Below are 23,469 nucleotides of genomic sequence, written 5' to 3'. Positions count from 1 at the left end.
AAAATAGTACATCCAAAAATGGAAGAGTAAAATTAACTTCTTTATCAAATGTAAACTTAAGAAATGGATAAATGTTATTAAAGGACGTAAAACAAGCGTCTGCTTTCATTTCATTGCAAAACAAACAAAAGATGTCATCAATGTAACTAAAATAAAGGTCTGATTTTTGAAAACAAGACAGTAGACCCTGTTTGTGAGAAACCTACAAAAATATTTGCCAAAGCCCGTCCCACCCAGGGGAGAACCCATGCACACATCATCTACTTACCTATACATAATGTTATTGAAGCTTAATTCAACCAACATAGAGAATTTCATTAATTCCACAAAATTGGGGGAGGGGAAATTGGAGGAATTGGAAGTTGACTAACCCTTATCCTTGAGTGGCCTCTGGGCCTTGATAAGTGGTGACACCCATGTAAAAAAAAAATATATATATATATATAAGGCGTTTGCACATATATTAATAGTCTTCAAAAGTGGGACACAAGCGAAGAGACTAGAAATATATATTTCCCAGAGTAAGTACAGTTCTGCATAAAATTAGCAAATGTAAATAAATCTTTAATGCAATACGAACTGTAATGTTCCAAAACAGGTTCTAAAATAATTGTTTGGTTAACTTAGATCCTATCATTGATAAAATGGGTCTTAACGGTACCCTGTTCTTATGGGTTTTAGGTAAACCATAGAGACAGGGACGAATAGAACCAGTAGGTCTGATTAAATTTGAAATGGTAGCAGGAAGAACTCCTCTTTTTTCTCATTTAACCAGACGTTTTTAGAAGTTGGTCTCAGATATGGTAGAATCGTGTATCTACCAGACCTAATACGACAAATTTAGAAGTGTTCTTCAGGATGGTCATTATTTCGTTGATGTAATCTTACTGATCAAACATAATGACCCTAGAGCCTTTGTCAGGTTTTGTGATTACTAAGGATTTATTATGGTGCAATGCTTTGCTTGTACGAAAGTGTTCACTTTGCTATTTTGATTCACAAAACGAGATCAGAGTGCCAGTATATGAATGTACAACGTTGTTAAATTTCGTCTTAAGATCACTGACCTTAGAATTGGAAATTGGTGAAAGTTGTGCTGACTGGGCAAAGACGACTTCAAATTCTAAATAATCTCTACCCATTTTAGAGATATAGGAGGAGTGCAGAAGTTCAAACCATAGGAAAGAATACTGAGTTCAAGTTGGGACAATTGTGCAGGATAAATATTGAAGACATTGTGAACAACACTAGAGTTCGTCAAGCAAACATTTTTTTTTTTTTTGTTGCAAATTATTCTGATTTTTTTAATGTTAACTTAGACAGGTTATGTTCATGAATTAATGCAACATACCGTGTGAATCTAATTTTGTAAAAATAAAAATTTAAAAAAAGTGCCTACTATCCATAGTTCATGGTACAATAGAACCTCGGGATATGACATTAAAAATTAGTAACATTATTATTATTCCACATTGTAACCTAAAAAAAAAAAAAAAAACAACGTATCCTAGAGTCACAGTATCCCAGGATTCTACTGTATTTTCTATGAAATTGTGCTAGATAGCAAGAAAGCTTTGACAAAAAAATTGGAGATAAAGGCAGCTTCAATTTTTTGTCCAGGATGTAATTTAGTTCTTTTTATTTTAACAAAATAAAAGAGGGACAAAGACTATTGCTGAAGCACTTTATTTAAAAAGGGTTTATTAGCCAACATATATATACATATATATTATATATATATATATATATATATTACTTTCGTTTCTTTTCTCTCTCTCTCTCCTTCTCACCTCTCTCCCATTAACGATACCGCATTTTTTTTTAAATCGTTTTTAAAGTTAATGATTGCTTATACCCTGTAAATGTTTCTAATTTATGTTTAAAAGTTCCTTTTTTGCCTTTAGGCAGACCGACTTGATTTTCAACTACTAAATTTTAAGTTAAAAAAAAAAGGCTCCCACACACACACACACACACACAATCGCTCAAGAGAATTGATTTCTTTTTTCTTTCGATTCCTTTAGGGTTTTATATAAAAGATGAATAAATTAGTATAAAAATATCAATGTTTATCTGTTTAGATGAATAAATTCGAAAGTTTTAGTCTTAAAAATTTCATGAAATGTTTATTATTTACAATTTTTGTTTTAAGTATTTTAAGTGGCAAACATTGCAAAGTGACAGCAAGCTGGTAAATCCAGCTCATGATAAAATGATCTGCAATTATACACAGATAATCACAAACTTCCCATGCACAGCTTTTCTGCTAACATCATCACCACCTCCAAAAGTATGTTTAAGGAAAAACATTTTGCACTTTTTACTTAATGCAAAAAGATATTACATTCTTTCTGTCATTCCTGACTCTCGCGTAATCGTCTCCCAAAGATATTTTTCCCCTCCACACCAAAATTAACAGAGTTTACACCATTTTTTATATGTTTTTGGCCTGTTTACTATGGCATGTTGCTGGTCCTGTGCAGTTCTAGGAGACCCACCCTCCCAGACTTTAACTTCTTTTGAAAAAGAGTTAGTTTATTGCTAATCGCCTGAGGCACTCCTACCTAGAATGCAGATGGGATTGCTCAGTTAATATTTTTCAGGCCGGAGTGCTCTTCCTCTAGAGTGCTGGCTTTTTAAATCTCACTTTTCTGACTTTTGTGTCACATCATTGTCATAAGAGGGAGATAAATAAATTCCAAAGAGAGTGTAACAACAACTTTCCTTGAATAAGATTTATCTCCTCTCACACTACCAGTTAATACCAGGTAAGAAATTTTACATAAGGGACTCTCAGAGCACCGACACATTACATAATTCTGGTATTTCAATACCTTCATTTCGAATGCATGATAATTATACGTCACTGGTGCCTGTATTTGTGTATTCTTGAAAATAAGAATGAATTTTGAACTCTGATACTATAATAATCTGATACTATAATAAACATTCTTCCATATACATTTATAGATAACAACACGATAATTTATTATAACATTGCCCCTCCATACATTTACATAGTCGTTCTTGTAGTTTTGAAAATAAAAAGATTTTTTAAATCACTACCTTTTTCAACGATATTTTATGGAGTTTTTTTTTATAACAATTTATATAAATTTTATACTACAACTTACATAGATTTCTACTTATTTAGATATCTCATTTAGATATACAAAAAACTTGGGTGAAAACCTCTCTCTTCCCATCTGACCCGAATTGAAATGAATGGTTCATGTCTTGAGGAAACAGTATGTTTTGACAGGCTTCTAGGACTAACCTTCACTCTTGATCTGAAATGGACACCTATTAACTCTGTAGACTCATTAACCCATTAAATAACTTTCGGACCTTGATAAGTAGTGACCCCCTTTGTTAAATAAAAAAAGTACTTCTTTTTCACTATTTGATATTCGAACAATGAGAAATATTTTTTGTGTCATTGTCAGAAATAGAATGAGTAACAAACCCTGGCCATGTGCCAGTATTAGCAGAGGAATGTATGATAAAAACATGTCGATCTTCTAGATAACTTTGTATTCTAACTGATTGCTGTGGTATGATTTGTTTCACTATGCAGGACTTTCTCAACCACCTGGGGCTATTAATGTTATACCACACAGAGAATCATCTATTATTAGAGGGAATGCTTCAGGTTTGCTCACAGTTTGCTAAGCCAGCACAACATCCAATCAAAATTATTAATATTACTGATAGGTTTACAAACGTTATTTTGTTATTTTTAATTTGAATATTTGAATTTTCCATAAACGGAATTGTAGTCAGCCAATCAAAACAGCATAAAAATAAGTTCCAAATCTGGAGGAAGAAGTTAGTATTTCATGAGTGAACTTGTATTTGGTGAAAGATAATAGCAAGGAATAAAAAAATGAAACAATGATGGACTGAGCTAAAAAAATGTTTCCAATGAAGTCCTGGTAAAAGTGGTAGAAGCTGTTTCTGAGTGAGTGAAAGTTACACCCACTTCCTCTAAGTATGATTGTTTGTGAGAGTCAGGTATCTTGGAATTAATATAGGAAAATCTGAAATCGAATGAAAGTGACTGCTTATAGTCCTATGGCGACTGAATTAAGGAGAAAAATCGACTTGATTTTAACACATAGTAAATAGAAGTGATGAGATGGTTCCAATATTTTTCCTGCTTTCGATACAATTACAGATTCTGATTCTTTATAAATCTCTAAATATTTTACTATAGAGTTGCAATTTCCGTAAAGACATGTTGAATATGCAGATATTTTCCTAAACGTCAAAATACACTTGTGGAGGATGATCTATCGATTTTAGCTTTACTGGTATTATAAAATCAAGAAATATTTATTATTTTATCATTATTACCAACAATGGAAGATTTTTCTTTAAACAAAATCAAATAAAAAAAGACAATTAAAAGAATTGTTTCGGCATTGGAAAATAGACACCAATTTTTCCGATTCCTGATTAATCGTTCAAACACTAGTAGATAGTATACGTAAATAAGGCGACAACAAAATAGTTATTTACATTTTAACATACATAAAATTGAACCATTACTACTATCATCATCATTCAAGGGAAATACTAGACTGCAAAGCAAACTCCTAGTCATTTTCGGCATTTAGAAAACGGACTCCAAAATACTAATAACATTATCAAATTCCTGTGTAAGAGATTGGTTAGCTGATAGTATCAGTTCAATGTAACCAAAATATGCTTATAACAGCTATAATGTTTGCTGAAACAAACAGGCCATATCAAAAATCTTTCCTTGACTGTCTGCATATAATATCACACCACTTTTAAATCAAAATAAACACAAACAAAACAACAACTTCGCAATCTAGTGAGTGATTATCTATTTCCCTGCCTACAGCCTCTTTATCACAGAAGAAACATTACTAATCTATTAGTATTTCCATGGCAAGTGCTCGACTGAACACCAATCTCAATTTTCTACCCCATAAAACCTTCCCAGCAAGAACTCGTCTTGCTACCAAAACAGCAAAAAAGTCTTCCTTCTTTCTTTGTATACCTAAAATCAAACAGAACTTCCACAAAGTTTCTTCTCAAAAGTTCCTCTCCCTCTGTCGAACAAGTTACCATGGAAATGTTTACCTACTGACTACAACATGGTCGTTATCAAGTCTGATACTAAAACATTTGATATCAGAATATGAGAATTGATCAAACATTGTTCAATACTTTCATGGTACTGTTCCATCATTCAACTGAAAATTTCATTAAACCTTTTTTTGTACTTTCAATCGCACCCAAGTAAGGTATATTGCAATTGTGACATAACAGGCTACTGTGATTAAAAGGCCAGAATTAAAGGTAACATTCAAAGTGAGGAGTTGTGCAACAAGAATATTTGATATATACACTGGATGTGCCAAAACAAGCGAAAATGAGAGTCTGAAAAAAATCACTATCAACAGTCACTTATACTTGTAGTGGCTACCATCCTGGTCAGATTGAGCCAGCTTCCTCCTGAGCACAAATTGCATCTGAAACCATTGCAGATCGGTTTTTCTGATCTTTGATCAGGTCACAGGATATGGCAAACCAATCCTGATTCCATCACCGGAGACCAACTACTTGTGGGCATAATGGTACAGACAGGGTGTTCTTAATTGTTGATACCCAGGTCTTCAGCTACCCACAGACACATTTGTGTCAGCCAGGCAAAGAGGGGGGGGGTGACCTTGCGAATCAGTTCTCCCTCTGGTTAACAGGCTGCATATCCAAACCACTGGATACATCACTGAAGAAAGATGGATGGTAGGAGGCATAGATTCAGTCTTTGGTAGAGATTAGAAATTGGGACACGATTTCTAGGACAGCAATGCAGAATTCTGTGAAGATTTCCGGTTTGCAGATCCATCCTCCTAAAAGCCACATCTCACAGGCATACAGTAGGATGGTCCTCACCATCGCCTGATAGATGCATCCCTTCATATCTAAATGTATTTCCTGTTGGGACCACAGAGACAGGTTGAGACTGAAGATAGATCATGATGTTCCCAATCGCCATTTAATTTCAGCTGCTACCTGCCCAATCAGCATGATAGCAAAGCCAAAATAGACAAAGGAATCCACATTATCTAGCTGAATTTCATTCAATGTGAGAAACTGCCAGATACTCTGGTCAATCAGTGAAGATATGGTCTTTGTTTTGGAGGCACCGACGCCTGTCCTTAATTTGCGAGTGACAGTATGTACTCGGTTGAGCACAGCTTATATTTCCTCAATAGTCAATTCAGGCAGGACGATCTGCATAAACTACATCAGACACGGTCATGTTTTGCTCAACTGCAAGCCCTTCATAACCGTGAAAGACTTTGTTGAGGATATAATCGATTGCTTAATTGAAAAGAGTGGGGGAGAGGGCACAACTCTGTTGAACGCCTAACCTCACCTCAAAAGTTTCTGACTCTTCCCCTTAGGTGCATGCAGGAGCCCTCGTAGACTGATAGTAGCTTACAACAATTTGCAAGAGCTGAATTTGAAGTTGGATGCGTGCACTCAGTTCAGAGTAGAACTTGATAACTAGTTCTCTCTTCTACAAACCAATGGAGAATATCAACCGAATGGCAGGTCCTTAAATCTTAGCACACACGCATCTTGGTGTTAAGACTCTCCACCTTGTGGAGCAAACATATGAAGCATGGTTGACAGGTACGTTAATCTCTTGTGATCTGTGATTCTATGTTACTCAGTCAATCAACATTGACAGAAATGCGTAATGACAAGAGTTTGCACAAGAAACCGAACATGCAACAGCCTGTGTAGATTCCCATAAACTTTGCTAGATGGTGAAGCAGGCAAACTGAGGAGCGATGGGTGTCAGTAAAATACTTTGTTTGCATGACGGCACTATTATTACAAACCAGGGTGAATGATTAAAGCACTGGAAAGGCTCTTTAACAAGCTGCTTTATAACCTTATCCTTGCAGTAATTGTGGTAAAGCCCAAGCCGAAGAATATGACTGCAAGACTGCACCCCCCATGTTGAATGAAGTAAGAGATGTCTTGTGCTGCCTGCGAAGCAACAAGGCTCCTGGTGAGGATGGAATATCAACGGAAATCTACAATGCTGTGCCTTTAGTGCTTTCCCCATGAGATTGTGTCTTTGAAGCACATGGTCATCCAACAGTTTCCCACATTTGTTCTATTCAGTCGTTTGCATTAACTTTTAAGTTTCATGGGATAGGCAGTATAGGACAAACAAGGAAGTGTTATATCATATGGGGGACATCCAATGCCAAATCATCCAGTAAAAGATCAAAATGTCACCACCCACCTCAGAATATTTTTTATCCTTTTGATCCCTGTAAGATATAGATAAGTTATGATGAACGTCCAAATTTCAGATCCACCAATGAGAACCCTGTTTTTGAGCCCAGCCAAAATAAGGCAAAGACACTGAAAAGAGACTGTCGCGACATGTCGTGATGGAACTACTATCATTACAAAATTGTAAATTTTTGGAAAAGTATTTAGTCTCTGGCCTAGAAAATTGCACCTATGAAGGATTTTTGACCGAGGAATCTGAAAATCAACCTTAGAAAGCAAGAGGAGTTCATCTTGTGAAACTTTTTTGCCCATTTTGATGCCAAAACAGCTTCCGCAGGAACCCCCAAAAGGGCATAACTTTGGGGGGGGGGGAGTACAACTCTAGGGGTCAGAGGTGATATCTGTTTAAATATTTAGAAAGCCAAAAGATAGAACTTTCAGAATATGTATGGGTTCATACTTGGTATTTTATGCCTTCACATTGAAATTTAACGCCGAAAGTTGACAATTAAAAAAAAAAAAATCGGAGTTGAAAATGCTCAATTTTCGACTAATGTTGATAAATATAAAAAAGTTTTATGGCTGCCTGGGTGTAATTTAGAGGTATATATGTGTTTATCTTATGATTTTATATTTCAGTGGTTAAATTCTCTTACTCTTAGATAAAATTTCAATGTTTTTTCTTCATTTTTATGACTGAATTTGAACGTCTGATTAAAGTTATGTGAAACCTTGTTCCCATTGATTGCTGGATCTGAAATTTGACGGTTCATCATAACTTATGTATATCTTATAGGGGTCAAAAGGGTAAAAAATTGTGAAGGGGGTGGTGAAGGGACCTGGATGATTTGGCATTGAATGTCCCATGGTTCTTCTTTCCACATTCAGAGATGGTAGAGTCAGTTTTATAAATCGATCATAATAGCAATTTTTGATCACCCCCTTCCTTTTTTCAGGTAGATGAGTGTTTTCCACTGGATTCAGGGTGCATCTGAACCAGGAAAGAGGGCCGCAGAAGGGGAGATTCCCATGTTGGTAGAAAAAAGAGGCATTCTTTAGCCGTCTGATCCACAACAATAGTCTGTTTTTTCCAGAGATGTTACAAGCAGTCTGTTTTTTTTCCAGAGATGTTACGAGTTGGATATGACTCCAGTCATTGGACTAAGAAATTTAGCAATAAAAAGGTACAGTTGAACTTCTGAATCTTTTATCAGTCAATTAAAAACAAATATTTAATTCTTCAGAATACTATTATTTTATAAAATTTTAATCTAAAAGGATTTCCTTTTGTGACTGATCTTTAAAAAAAAAAATTCAATTTACAAATGTCTTTTCGGAATTTCAAATTGAGAGGATAATTTTATGTTCAACTGCCTCCTCTAAAAATTGAACAGCTGATTAAAAAAATCAATGTAAAGGGCATTGATACATTTATGGACAACTAATTCAAACCAACACATTATTATATTAGAACGGTGAACAAAAACAAGTTTTCTATCTGATCTGGGTTTTTTTTTTCTAAACTAATACCAGACACTTTCTATTCTTTATACATAACTTTATTATGATTTATTCATTAGTATATTATCCAAACAACAAATCCTTATATTCAAAACAATATTGTACAATTAGTGTGTATTTAACGGTTAGCAATCAGAATGTTGATAAAGACTTTCCACGTTTACCTTGAAAGAGTGGCTTCAATGAAAAATATATTTGTTAAACTTACTATTTTCCCTTTATACGTCATACATGATGAATTAACATATTTTTAGCAGCTCAATCCATAAGTTCTGTTTGAAATTTAATTCTCTGAAATAATTGTCAATTTCTGTTACCTAAAAAAAAAATCGTTCAATTTCATTTAAAATTTATTTGTCTTTAATTTCATTTATTTCTATTTCTTTTTCAAGATAAATAAATTTGAATTTAATTTATCCAAGTGATAATGTTTATCCATCTGTATAAATAAATGCAACACTTTCTGTTTTGTGTTTATGTTATGAAGAAAATGTTTATTAAATATTTTTGTGGCAAGTATTTTATGTTGCAAACCGAAATGAACTGGCAAAGTAAGCTAGTTAATTAATAAATGTATTTATTTTAATTAATAAATTAATGTATTTTAATTAATTAATAAATTAATGTATTTTATTTAAAAAGAAACTTATAGATATTTTAGATCATGTAAATTGTGTTACATCTCCATTTTTATTTCAATTAAAATACGTCTTGTTTTATGCATATAGTCGAAATCCAGTGGACACCTTTATTTTACAAAAAGATAAAACTATGAAGGTGAAACAAAAACAATTTATTGCAGTTCTCAGTAGAAAATGATAAAATATCAGAAATGTAAATATATTTAAAAAAAAACAAAAATAAAAAAAAAAACGATTTGCAAATCTTGAAATACTAACGACCTTCAAAAATTGTTATTTTTCTGTAAAAATGGTCATTGAATTTTGGATATAAGAAATATTTCGGCCATGAAATTGAGTGGAGTAAATTTTAGTGGCCTAAAAATTATATAAACAGGTTTGGTTTTAATAATATATATATATATATATATATATATATATATATATATATATTAACATTTATTCATTAATTAATAAATACTGAAAATTTTGTTCAGATCGACTAATTGCTTAATTTTTTGGTTTGATTTCTGATTGTTGGATTTTTTTTTAATTAGGGTTAAAACTAGTTACTTTCACTTCAGTTGTTCAACCCAATTCACATTATGCTACTACGTACAGATAGAATTTCATAATTTTTATAATTAAGAGGAAATTGAATTAGCACTAATCATCTTCAAAATGGGAAGTTTCTGACTTAATTGAATTCAATTTAATATGAGTGATACACAATTAACCTAAGGAATTCGACACATTCCTTTGTAATTTTCTGTACGTTAATCAGACATGGCTATTATATAAATTAATTGAATAGTCCCTCACAAACAAAAAGTATCCACAATATTCATATTTATGGACAAGAGAAAGAAAAAACGAAAGTGAAAAAAAGAAGAAAAAAAAAATGTGACCTCCGGATCTGTACAAAGGGAAGTAAATCATGCACGAGTTGTTGCTTTTCTGTCTGTTATGAATTACCTCCCATGATTACTTTTTACTTATTCTAAACTGTGCAGCTGATTTTTGTGATTGACAAGCGACTGTTTTCTTTTTTACTCGTCTCCTCACAAGAGTAAAGTTTGGCACAAGGTCGGATTCAACGTGGAAAATCCATCTCTCATAAAAGGGCACTTTTTATTAAAAACAAAATATCTGTATAATCCAGTGGCAATGACTTTATGCTAAGATAATAAACCCATAAATTTCTTTTAAAAACAAAAGGTTTGGGAGAACAAACAAAGAATATACTTTGATCTTAGCCAAAAAGTCATTTGTCCACTGCAGTGGAAAGAATAGACACAAGGTCAGTTTATAGTAATGGTTCCATCTTCTCTCTCAATAGGGACACTTTGGTCTGGCTGCAAAGATAGTCTGGTTAGTTCTGCTGACTTTTTCTCAGTGATGAGGAGCTTCAGACAAGGCCCTCCACTAAAAGGAAGAGAGAGACAACGGCAAATCTTGACTGAGCTCAAATCTCTGGTTTCTTCCTTGTAAAAAAATTCACAGCAAAAACTCACAATTCTTCAACAAAAAGAAAAAGGTAATTTGTTGAAGAATTGTTGTAGCTAGACAAGTTTTTGCCGTGAAACAGCTGTAATGGGAAAATTCACGATGGAATAACAGAAATTTATGAAAAAACTGTAAGTCTATCAGTTTTAGCAAACTTTTATACTATATATGCTCTACTACTATGAAACAGATGCATTGAGCTTTATTCTTATTTAATGAGTATTCTGTTTTTTCCATAACAGTTTTAACACATTAAATAACAACGGTTATGAAAACAATAACATTTGTAAAAATAAACATGTATATAAAGAATCATAACATATATATATATATATATATATATATATATATATATATATATATAACTCCCTGCACTGATGATTTCCGAAAGGATAAAACACTAGTGTCTGTAGGTATAAAAAAAAATAATTATAGTAATTATATATATATTTACTAGCAGTTCAGCCCGCTTTGCTTGGGCTTTATGTATTGTTTGTAACTTGCCCTATGTGTGAATACCCTTTATGTAAAATTTCAAATTTTTAAGACTAAAAATTATCTGAATAATTTGGTAGAGACTGCAGAGATAATTAAAAAAGAAAATTGACCCCAATTTTGACTCCTTAACATTTATTGTTTTGGTTTCAGATCAAAATAAAAAGTTTGGTCCATGTCCAAGTTACCTAAATCTAAAATTTCAAGTGTTTAGCTCCAAAGCTGGTGGAGGAGTTTGGTAGAATCTGCAAAAGTCTACTCTTTCAACTTTGACATTTTAGCAACGGGAAATAATTTTATTATTTCTCTTTGCCAGTGTAACATAACATTATTATTTCCCTTGGCTGGTGTAACGTAAAATATTCCTCTGTAAAAATTCTTTTTTTTTTATCTAGAAGTGAAGAAAGACTACTTTTTAGATTGTCTAGCCAAAATATTAGCTGATGTGATACTCTAAACAAACACAGACGGAATTTGATGAACAACATTATCATTATTAATTTTTAATTTCGTTTTTTTTTTGCAAATTTGTCCACCAGGCAAATTATTCTTGTAAATAATCAACAGAGGATTGATTCTATAATACATATGCAATCTTCATAAATTAAAATATCATGTTTAAGCATATTGTACAACAGCAACACAGAGTGGCCAGCTAGTATATACATATATTTCTGTAGAAATATGATTTTTCCAATTATATTTCACTTTTTTGTAAATACTAACCCTTCATTTATGAAGCTCAATGTAATTATAGAGCATATAACAAACAAATAATAAAAGTTTCATGATGTAGACCATCTTACAATTTATTCCTTAAATTACATTGACATTTGCAATTCTTGACAGTAACTGTTTTGTAGTGCAAAACCATTCATTTAATTACTATATCAATCAATGGATCTATTTTGGCCTTAACTTTTCAGAAAAATAGCAGCTATCAATCGACCAAAAGAAAATAAAAGGCATTTGGGCATGTTTACCAAATCTGAAAATTGGAAGATAAGTTGCAATTATCTTTTATTGTGCTATTTTTCCTGTCAAAAATTATAAATGACAATGCAATTAAAAGAATAAATTGTAAAATGGTCAACATCGTGGAATTTGAAATATAGACATTTATATATATATATATATATATAACTACTTCATTTACTCACATAAAATTAATATACGAAAGTATAAATTCATTCGAATAACTTTTTAACATTACCCTAGAATTTGCCGAGGCATACACCGATATATCCTCGGAGGAAATCAACATCATTAAAAAGTGTATAAAATCAGTTCTAATAAATAACAATAACCAATGGATAAAAACTAAATTGACAAATTCGTTTGATTTGGCGATGGGTGCCAGGGATTCTGCAGAGGCATCAGATCTTGTGGGATTATTCATTCTATATACCCTCACAGGCATATTTGATACTACGGATATCGGCCTATATAGAGATGATGGATTAGCTATAATAAAAGACTCCAACAAAGTCAAGCGAGATAACTTTAAGAAAATCATACACAAGGAAATGAAAAAATTAGGCCTAAAAGTAAACATATTAGCTAACATAAAAATAACAAACTTCCTGGACGTCACGTTAAATTTAGAAAAAAACACATATGAACCCTACTTAAAAGATAACACTACTCCAATATATATAAACACTAAGTCCAATCACCCACCATCAATTATAAAACAGATTCCGTACTCGATCGTAAGTAGACTCAGCAATAACTCAAGCGATGAAAATACATTTAACAGGTCAACAAAATATCTATGAAACAGCCCTAAATAATAGTGGATACAAAAATATTGATATCAAATATAAGCAACAAAACACCAATAACTATAATAAAATTAAAAATAGAAAAGGAAATATAATCTGGTATACGGCCCCATACAATCAACTGTTAAAAACAAAACTTGGCAAAAAATTTCTAGATCTTATCGAAAAGCACTTTCCCACAACCAACCCCTTACACAAAATTTTCAATAAAAATACCCTAAAGTTATCTTACAGCTGCTGCAAAAATTTAGAGATGATAATTAAAGCACATAATAACAAAATATTAAATAAAAACAATGTAAACAATAACAAAATAAATAAAAAAAGTAGACACCATGACAAAAATAAAACTAACACAAAAGACACATATATAACTAGTAGAAATAACTCTACGGAAGATTCATAAGAATGTCAAAAGATGAGAATAACGAAAACACATGGACATGGATGCGAAAAGGACATAAACCGAGAACCTGAATCTCTAATGACTGCAGCACAAGATAACTCGATAAGAACCAACCATATCAAAGCAAGGATCAGTAAAACACAAGAAAACAGCAAATGCAGACTCTGTGGACAAAAAGGCGAAGCGATAAACCATATAGTAAGTGAATGCAGCAAACTTGCCCAAAAGGAATACAAAAACAGGCATGACCAAGTGGGGAGGGTGGTACACTGGGAATTGTGCAAACGACTACATTTTGAGCGTACAGACAAATGGTACAAGTATAAACCCGCAACAGCACTCAAAAACGAGAACCAAAAATCCTATGGGGCATGGACATACACACGGACAAACCTATCCAAGCAAGAAGACCAGATGTCGTAATAATTAACAAGAAAGAAAAATCCTGTCAAATCGTAGACCTTGCAGTCCCAGCTGACCACAGGGTGAGTATGAAAGAAAAGGAAAAATTAAGCAAATACAGAGCTAGCCAGAGAGTTAAAAGGGATTTAGATGATGAAGAAAATCAAAATAGTACCAATAATAGTAGGAGCACTCGGAACAATTCCGAAAAACTTTGAAAAAAGAGTATCAGAAATTGGAATCAGAGGAATAACTGCAAAAGCACAATGACTAACGATAATGAAAACGACTGAAATATTAAGGAAAATCCTTGAATGCGGAGAATAATTTTTTTTTTTTTTTTACATAGGCCTCACCACTTATCAAGGCTGATAGGCCACTCAAGGATAAGTGTTAAAGAGTGTAGAGTAGTCAAAAGGACAATATAGTAATCGATAGTAATGGAAGTTTGGTAAATTTGTTAACTTAAGTGGAACGGCTCATCAGAAACTTGTTCACATTGGACTTGAAGACAACCATATTATAGACAGCTGGAAAGCAGGAAAACGGAAGACAATTCCACAGGCGTGCAGTTCTAAGAAAGAAGCTTTGATCATGGAATCTATGTTTAGGTTTAGGCACAGATAAAGAGTGTGGAAAATTATTGATATTGTTTTCAGCTAGTCTAGTGTTTCTTGTGAAAGTTTGTCGAGGGGGGACCATAGATTGAAGCTCAGTCAAACACTTTCCATGAAAATAATGATAAAGCAGAGACAAACTCGCAACATCTCTTTTGTGAGATAGAGGTTGCAGCGAAGAGAAAAGGACATCTCCCACCAGGCCACAAAGTCTATTTTGAACCCTATCAAGGCAGGACAAGTCTTTTCTAGCAGCTCCTGCCCAAATGTGGCAACAGTATTCCATCCTTGGACGTATCTGGCTCTTATATAGATAGAGAATTGCATCAGCAGTGAGATATCTACTGGATCGATAGAAGGATCCGACCATTTTTCCAGCGGCCTTGGCAACAGATTTGATGTACGTATTCCATTTAAGATCAGGAGTAAAGGTCAAGCCCAGAAGCCTGTCAAAACTTGAGGCCTCCCCAAGACGAGAGCCATTCATTTTAATTGATGCCAGATGGGGATCAGAACGTTGATGATGTAAAGATAGAAGCTTGGTTTTAGATGCATAAAAAGTAACCAGCCACGCCTTTTCCCATTGTACAACGTGATCAAGATCAGAGGAGAGAGAATCGGAGAGAACTTGGTCATTTACTGTCTTAGATGTGCTACCATAGATGGTAGTGTCGTCAGCAAAAATGTCTACAAATGATGTAAGGATGTGATTTGGAAGATCATTAATGTAGATCAGGAAAAGAGTTGGGCCCAGGATGGACCCCTGAGGGACTCCAGCATTTATACTGTGAGCTTCTGATTTTTGCCCATCAACTACTACTCTTATGAACCTATCAGAGAGAAATGATTTAATAATTGAGAAGACATTTCCAGCTATACCATAGCTGGAGATCTTGTGAAGTAAACCTTTATGCCATACCTTAACACAAGACAATATAATGAATAAGCGTTACAGGGAATGAAGAACACCGAAACTGCATATCTACAAGTTCTACACCCCCCCATAATGCATCCCCCCCATTGTTTCATCACCATTCCCCCCAATAAAAAAGTGATACGAAAGGGCCGAGAAGGGTCAATAAGGACTGAAAGACCGAGGAGCGAGCGCCAACCAGACCTCGGCTGGACAAGCGCAAAGAGAACTGGGACCTTGGGGAGGCTGAGTGCCACTCAAATTCCAGTATAAACCAATGGCCACTACCAGCGAGAAATCAATGATAAGCGGCTGTTGCGATGATGCAAATTCATTTGCAAATGCTATCAAAGGAGGTGGAGAGAGCTGGACGTCTGGGGAGACTTGTTGTCACTCAGATTCCAGAGAACACTACAGGTTTCCAATCAGATCGTTTGTTGACTTGTGTGAAAGCTCCATGTGAGCCAATAATAATAATAAACCAACTCTGGACAACAGCAATCATACTAGAAATAAAAATATTAATAACAAACAAGATAAATGCAACTATAGACACCGCACATTTTGCCCACTTCAAAATAAATTTCTAACCAAAAGCATAGTTTACCAGGCCACAATATTCGCAAAAGAAAACTCAAATAACAAGAAATATTACATAGGTATGACTTCCTTAAATTTCAAAACTCGATATTATGACCACAAAAGTACATTCAACAATAAAAAACACCGTATGAAAACAAAGCTAGCAAATAAACACTGGAAACTCAAGGAAAGCGGCCGTTCGCCGGTAGTCGAATGGAAAATAGTAAGACAAGTAAACACCTGTAGAGACCTAGATGACCCATGTAGATTATGTCTTCATGAAAAATTTTCTATTCTGTACTTTAAAGAACCCCAACATCTATTAAACTGTAGGAGAGAAATAGCGAACAACTGTGTTCACAGGATAAAATTTACTCTAGGATAGAGATACAAAATAACTTTAAAACTAACAAAAACAATAGAAAATAAACAAATAAATAAACATGCATATACATAAACTATCATACATATATGTATATATATATATATATATATATATATATATATATATATATATAAACTAACATAAAATAAAAACCTAACCTAGATTTAAAACAGGTCAAGATACTAGATATCCAGGCTAAATAGAACATACACAAAGAATCAGGTCAACCAGAGGTCAAATGGGCCTTTGTCCTGTAAGTGCATGTTCATTGGCTGATAGGAAGGGCGCGCTGGATACTAGAAAGTTGATTGGCTAACTAAAATTTCAATAGAAGGTGCGTATATAAAAACAACAGACAACCACAAAATTCGCGCATAAGCCTGAAGAATCCTAGAGTGGATGAAACGCAGAATATTCAGTGTAGTTTAATCGCCATATATATTTTATAAATTACTATATATATATATATATATATATATATATATATATATATATATATATATATGTTTTTATTTGTTTTTGTTAGTGATACTTTCTTGAATGAATTCAAGTATTTATACGAAAGTGCATTTTTACCTAATTGCTTGTTGGGAACAATTTTCCCGTTGACCAATCTGGTACTCCCTTTTAATGGAGAGCGGCATATATATTATTTTTAAAATATAATTATCCACTGACACATGTTTCGTCGTCCACGACTTATCAGAGTGGCTGAATCTAGCGAGATTCGAAATCGGCACCTCGTGATAAAAAGCCTAAACATGAAAGTTTGACCTCGGCTCTATATACGCGCAAAATTTCTTGATGTAGTTTTCTATGTTGCACGCTTCACCTGCCTCAAATTCAAATGTGTCACTCATATCTTGGCCTTCTATCCCCGACCATAGCAACAGATAATTCACCTTTACGTCCCCGCTTACGTCCTTGAGAGGTCCGTTGAAATGCAGCATAACCTGTCGAACGAATCTGTCGAAATCTTTTGGTAAATTGGTACTCTGCCAATCCATAGACAGGGGAAGTATTTGACAGGCCCTTGTTGATAAGGTGAATTAACACATGTAGAAGAAATGAGAAAAAAAAATTTTTTTTTTCAAATTTTTTTTTTTGTTATTGATTCTCGAATTGACTTATTGACATACGATATTTGTTTTTAAAGAGCAACAGTTTATTTGTCTTTTTTTGTTGTTGGTTTAGAAAAACAATAAGAACGGTATGAATAGCGAGTCGCCTATCTTCCACAGGGTCTTGTTCTGACATTTTTCAACAGCGTTTCTGGATTTTTTTTGTTTTTTTTTTCGTATTATGTCCCTTAGTCTGTGACTTTGCAGATTCATTTTACACCGTGACTTACTTTTGAGTTCCTGTTTACCATCACCACGTGTAGACTGATGACTCGATTGTTTTTTGTTTATCTTCTCTTTTTTTTTTTTTTTTTTTTTTTTTAATTTTCTACTATAACCGTAGATGTTTATAACTTATTTGCAACTACTTCTGATACCATGTTGTGATATTCGTATGGATGGATTGTTATAGATTAACGAGGATGCAAAGGGACTGAAATGAAACACGTTTATTTATTAAGGTATACAAACCGGAACTGGTGGCGGTGAACCTGAAACCAGAAGAGGGAATATGGGGAAGGAGTGGGAGGAGGGCTAGCTAGACTTTTATTGCTGATACTACAACAGATTTGTGTTCGTTGGTAATGTTTGTCGATTTCTACATTCAAGGATTTTCTTTAAGATTTTTGCTGTTTTCATCAATATCGTTCATTTTATCATCTCAATCTTCCCTTTTATTCCAATTTCTACTAGTTGTTTTTCTAGTATTTTCTGGATTGTTTCTAATGCTTTAACAATGATCGGGATTTTCTTTATCTCTATATTTCTTCTAGTTGGCTAGCAAGTTACAAGTACATGTTTCGTTTTCCTGCCTCCTTGATTTTTACCCTGTGATCAACTGGGATGGCCAAATCTACAATTTAATAGTTTTTCCTTCTTGTTGACTATTATCATGTTCAGTCTCCTTGCTTAGATAAGTGCATTTGTGTATTTGTACCTTCATGTCTCAGAAGATTTTGAGATTTATATTTACGAATATTGTCCTCGGTTTTTGTCCCTATTTGTATGCTCAATCTTTGCACAGTTTCCGACTGACTGCCTTTCCCATGCAGTCATAACTGTTTTTGTGTTCTTTCTGGACTGCAGTCATGTAGTATGTCTCTTTATCTTTTAGTTTAGATTTGCTAGTTCCTTGTTTTTATTTTTTTTAATCATTTCTAGAATCAAATCATATAGATTTTGATCAAAATGTATTATCCCATAAAATAATTGTGATAAAATATATACTGGTGAAACTGAATTCAAATTTAAGAAAAGACTAAATGACTATAGAAGATACATTAAAGTAACAATTCTATAAATGCGCTACAACATAATCATTCTTTTAATTTTAAACAAGCTAGACTCATTAAATTCATTTTAAATAAATCTAACCAAAGAATCAGAATTCATTATAAAATCTGACAATGAAACAATTTATCTACTTTAATTAGCAAAATAGTACTAAACGAACAAAATTTTAATTTAAATCCAGTCTAGCTATTTTCACACCACATCCCTCAAAACCTTTTACAAAACATCAATATAAAAAATGTAACTTCCATGCTACTTCACAGACACACTACATATTTTGAATTTTAACGTCTATCATTGTTTTCCTAAAAATAAAAGCTTTCTTTCTATGTCATAGACACATCACGTTTCAAATATTTCAAAACTAATATCAACAGGCATCTCCTATCTTTGCAATAATCAACTTTCGTTCTCGTTAGCTCCTTACATCAGGAGGCTTCATGCCTTGTTTTGAGCGATTTCCATAAAAACATATAATTTTATTTCATAGACTACAGTAAAATTTCTGCAGACTAGTGGTCTAGATGCTTCTAAAATTCTATGTATCTTTTTTGTTGCTTGGATATTCTTGTATGCAATATAGATGATGTCACAAAGGGATGACATGATCCACTTAACAGTTGGAAGATACCAGGCAAATCCTTCATAATATCAGAAATGGAAGACTTCACAAAGGAATGACGCCATACAATATAACGGGTTGAAGACATTGGGAAGAGATCTTTTATAACGTTATAAATGCTGAAGAAACAAAAGAATGGTATCATCTATTAAATTAAAGAATACAGACGATCCTTAGACAACCAGAAGGTTTAGTATACTATTAAATATATCAATTCTTAACTTCAACATTAGTTGATAAAGCAATAGCAGCTATGGCTACTGCTGCTTTCAAACAAATGTATTTTTAGTCTTTAGCAGCCACCATCCAGCCTTTATGATGTCACACTGCTTTTGGCAATTACTAGTCATCTTTTATATCATGGTGCTTTTGAAAGCCTTTGACAGCTACCATTCATTCTTTATACCCCATTATACTTCTTGTCTGATGGGATGTGTCTCTTAGCGGCTTCGGCTGCAGGGAGACAGGGTAGTACCAGTCAAGGATTCGTCACTTGACACTCAGCCCAACAGGTGAGGGGCCGGGAACCGGCCCAGCACCTGTTGGACTGAAGTACACCGCCTGGGTAATACCTAGGAGGTCCACCCTCCCAGGCCTTGCCACCGGGCTTTCCGGTGGGGCAAGTTTATTGCTTGCTGCCTGAGGCGCCCCGACCGGGGAATGCCGACAGGGTTACTCAGGCAATTTTTAAAATTGCAGGAGTGCCCCTCCTTTAGGGGAGCCTGCGGGGTCCCACTTTCCAGGCCTTGTGCCAAATAATGCTGATGTGGGCAGCATTTAAATAAATAAATACCATTCATTCTTTATGACATCATACTGCTTTTGACAGCCACCATTCATTCTTTATGAAGTCACATTGCTTTTGGCAACTACCATTTATCCTTTATGATATTACACTGCATTAATCCTTTATGACGTCACACCGCTTTTGCCAACTAGCTCATCTAAATGTCAAAGGATTTTCCTCTTTCTCTCTTATATTTGACTAGCAGGGCTACCCGGCGTTGCCCGGGACCGTATAAACAATGAAAAAACAAAAGCAGATATTGAACATATGTTTTATTCTTAGGGGAGAGGAATCTTTCAGGGTGAGAGAGAGAGAGAGAAGATAAAGAGTGTGAGAGAGAGGCAGAAGAGAAAGTTGTTCCATCCTCTTTCCCAAATTTGACTACTGTTCACGTTTGAACTCTCATCGTCGAGTTGATCCTCGAGTTGCCTATTGGCCTTGATAAGTGCTAATATAGAGAGAAGAGAAACAGGGTGAGAGAGAGAGAAGATAAAGAGTGTGAGAGAGAGGCAGAAGAGAAAGTTGTTCCATCCTCTTTCCCAAATTTGAATACTGTGCACGTTTGAACTCTCATCGTCGAGTTGATCCTCGAGTTGCCTATTGGCCGTGATAAGTGCTAATATAGAGAGAAGAGAAACAGGGTGAGAGAGAGAGAAGATAAAGAGTGTGAGAGAGAGGCAGAAGATAAAGTTGTTCCATCCTCTTTCCCAAATTTTACTACTGTTCACGTTTGAACTCTCATCGTCGAGTTGATCCTCGAGTTGCCTATTGGCCTTGATAAGTGCTAATATAGAGAGAAGAGAAACAGGGGTAGAGAGAGAGAGAGAGAGAGAAGATAAAGAGTGTGAGAGAGAGACAGAAGAGAAAGTTGTTCCATCCTCTTTCCCAAATTTGAATACTGTGCACGTTTGAACTCTTATCGTCTTATCTACCATTTATCCTTTATGATATTACACTGCATTAATCCTTTATGACGTCACACCGCTTTTGCCAACTAGCTCATCTAAATGTCAAAGGATTTTCCTCTTTCTCTCTTATATTTGATGAAGGATATATCATTAACTGCTCAGTGAATGAATTAATGTATGTTCCATAATATCATGAACGTTTTTCGATTCTTTATCGGATCATCTTGAAACAACAAATGAACAAAAAAGATAGAGAAAAGAATAGAATTTCAAAAGGCAACCAAAATTCTATTCTTTTCTCCAGTTTTTTGTCCATTTGTTTTTATGCACATAAATGTGTATTAAATATTTAAATAAAACAAATTAAATATCTAATAAATAAAATCATCAATAATAATAATAATAAATATGTCCCAAAATAATGATCGACGCAAATAAAAAAAGGGCAGGTAACTCTCACTGCTTAGGTAAACGAAACAATTAAATATAATAGAATTGCTAATAAAAAAAATAAATAAAGCCAATAGATCTTTACATCCATGGACATATAATCTGCTGATACACAGCTTATCACCATGATTACAATTCAAAACTTTGACCACAAAAAGTTAGAAAAGCATTTCTTCCAAGGCATGAAAATGGTTAAACAAATTTTATTTTAAAATTTTTAACATTAGGATACAAGATTTAATTTGAAATTTATCAATTTTCCAAGAGCACTTTAATAAACTTTACCAAGTAAGGTATAAAAATTTAATTTAAATTGAATTTTAAAATTACCTTGGAATTATTTTATGTTATGTACACTTTGTCACATTTAAACAACTAAATATATCTATTATTCTGCAATTAATGATATAAGTATATAATTTTCAACTAAAAACTTTTAAAAAGTGCAACAAAATGTACATAACATAAAATAAATCCAAGGCAATTTTTAGATTCAATTCTGTACAAGTACTTTATTTCTTATTTAAAAATAAAAATACTCAATTTTATGTAATTTTTTGTTGTACGGCTGTTACTTTCCGTCACTGCTAAGATTTTGTTTATATTTTCATATGGGTAGGATTCTGTATAAATACTTTATTTCTTGATTAAGAGTAACTTATCTTGCCTTTGGTAACTGTAATGTGTTGTACAATACTTTTATTTGGAGAACAAACACTTTAAAATAAGTAAAATATATCCATTTAAATAGAAAAGTAACTCTGTGTGTGTGTGTGTGTGTGTGTGTGTGTGTGTGTGTGTGTGTGTGTGATTCCACAATATTAAAGTATAAAGAACAGGCTTGTTGGATTATGGATGTTGATCTTAAAGCTACGACTGAAACATGTTCTGAATGAGTTATGCTATGCTTGAATAAATTTTTTAATAATATTAATAACACCAACATCTAGTTTTTAACATTACAAAAAATGAAAATGCGACGATAGTTGTGGAGAAATTGTAATTTTTAAAATAAATCTGCGATTTATTTTATATTCTCTATTGCTCTCTACACCTATCGCCGCATTTTCATGTTTTGTAATGTTGGTGTTATTAATATTATAAGCTTTGTTACAGTAAAAAAAAAAAGTCGTCGCAGCTTTAAAAGTTCCATCCTTGTTTTATTAAAGAGTTTCATTCTTTTGTATTTTCTAAGGCTCAAGACTAATTTAAAAACAAAAAAAAAACTTACCATCATTTACTTTTTAATTAAAAAAAAAAGTTTGGTAGAAAAAAAAAGAAAAAAAAGTTGCCGCAGGCAGCGCCCAGCGGCGCCGGCGCAGAGCGGCAGCGTCTTTTTTTAATGTTTCCATCTAATGAAAATATCGTTGATTTTCTCTTAATGGTCGCGTACAGACTACATTTTGTATTATTAATGTTATCAACAAATTAAAAAAATTCGTCGCAGCTTTCTTTTTTTAATGTTTTGATTTAATACAAAAAAAAAAAAAAACTATCGTTGAATCGAACGTCCTAAATTATGGATGAAAAAAATGAACGACGAATCTCTTAGTAAAAACAAAAAGTTCTTTCCCTCAGCACAATGACAAATTGTAAAACAGCGCCGAATAATTATGATGAATCATTTTTATTTTACAAGTTTTTCTTGTCATTATTTGTTGGGGGGTCGAAAATTCCGCCTTTATTATTGCTACAAAACTTTTGTCATTGCTGAAGCAGAAAGCAGTATTATTGGATTAATTGTTTGAAAGAATTCCTTGTGTC

This window comes from Euprymna scolopes, chromosome 6 (assembly GCF_053919585.1).
Source record: "Euprymna scolopes isolate OS-2025 chromosome 6, ASM5391958v1, whole genome shotgun sequence".
NCBI classification, from domain to species: Eukaryota; Metazoa; Mollusca; class Cephalopoda; order Sepiida; family Sepiolidae; genus Euprymna; species Euprymna scolopes.
The sequence above is the reverse complement of the archived record's forward strand: the minus strand, read 5'-3'. Positions refer to the sequence as shown.